This window comes from Echinops telfairi, unplaced genomic scaffold (assembly GCF_000313985.2).
Source record: "Echinops telfairi isolate 266 unplaced genomic scaffold, ASM31398v2 ScPeMD7_7463;HRSCAF=8501, whole genome shotgun sequence".
Taxonomy (NCBI): Eukaryota; Metazoa; Chordata; class Mammalia; order Afrosoricida; family Tenrecidae; genus Echinops; species Echinops telfairi.
Window position 1 is genome coordinate 3,202,672 of NW_022111363.1, and position 1,423 is coordinate 3,204,094.

A 1,423-nucleotide genomic window follows, 5' to 3' on the forward strand; every position below is an offset into this window, starting at 1 on the left:
GAACCCGGTTCTGCTAGGGTGGGGGTGGGGGGCTGGGGTAGCGGGGGTGAGGGTGGGTAATAAGTTGATGCTAGAGCTACTGTAGGAGCCCTGGTGGCATAGTGGTTACATGTTGGGCTGCTAATAACTGCAAGATCAGAAGTTCCAAACCACCAGCCGCTCCCTGGGAGAAAGATGGGGCTTTCTATTCCAGTAAAGAGTTGCAGTTGGGAAGACTCACAGGGGGCAGTTCTAGCCTGCCCTGCGGGATCACTGTGAGTCAGCATCCACGGCACGGCAGTGACTTTGGTGTTTTGACTGTGGGAGCTGCTGTGGCTCCCATCAAGGTCGGTGGGAGGAAGTCCTTGAAAACTGGTATCCAGTTCTGGCCCTGGGCGGGTGGAGACTGGTGGTGGGGTCAAGAGTGGAGGCCAGGGCAGTGTTAGGATTTTATAACCGTGGCAGTAGGCACAGAAGAAGATTGAGCTGGGCTCATCCCAGGCAGGAAGCCGGGCTGTGCCTACAGCCTGGAGGTGGGAGTGTGGGGAGGCAGGCAAGTGACGGTGGAAATGGAGCAGAGCCTATGCCGCGTTGGAGATTGTTGGCTTGAGTTGTGAGGTGCCATCGAAGTCATTTTGAAGGACACTGGCCCCATATGGTTTCCTTGGCTGTGCGTTTTACAAAAACAATATCACCAAGTCTTTCTCGGTAGGGACCTCTGGATGGGCTTGAAGTAGTAACCTTTCGGTTAGCAGCCAGAGGCTTTAGCACTGAGCCACCAGTGAACCTTGAGAAGGATGCTTATATTCCAAGTGCTGTGTACACTGTCTGTTATTCATGCTCCCTTGCTCGATTGTGTTGGGGCCTCACTCCTGCAACCTCTCAGTGATGGAAAGAAATATGCTGGCACCTTCCACCACAGTGGTGGTGTTATCAACTTCTCCTTGGAGTTCTGGCATGTTTGAGCTTGTATAAAAACCCACTCACTCCTCCGTCCTTCCCCCCCACCCCCGCCGAAGTTATTTGAAGCAAATTACATCTCTGTGATATTTCAACCCCAAACATTTCTACATAAATCTCTCAAAATTCAGGCTGTTTTTATTCTTATTTAACTACAATATCATTATCACACATAATAAAATTAATAGTGATTCCCTATTCCTAGTCAAATCTCCCCACCACCACTCCCAGCGTCTTCTCCCAACCCCCAATGTCTTTTACTGCGCGTTCAGTCAATGCAGGACCCATTCGAGGTCCACATCCTGGATCGATCGTTCTGTCTCCTCAGAGTCTCCCGTGTGTGGACTTGCTGACGAGCCTGAGTCACTCGTGTGGTAGAATGTCCCACTTCTGGGATTGCCTCCGACTTTTAAGACATGCCATGGAACTCGTTCATCTAATCCTGTTTCCTACAAAGTGCAAATTAGACCTAAAGGCCCAGGTT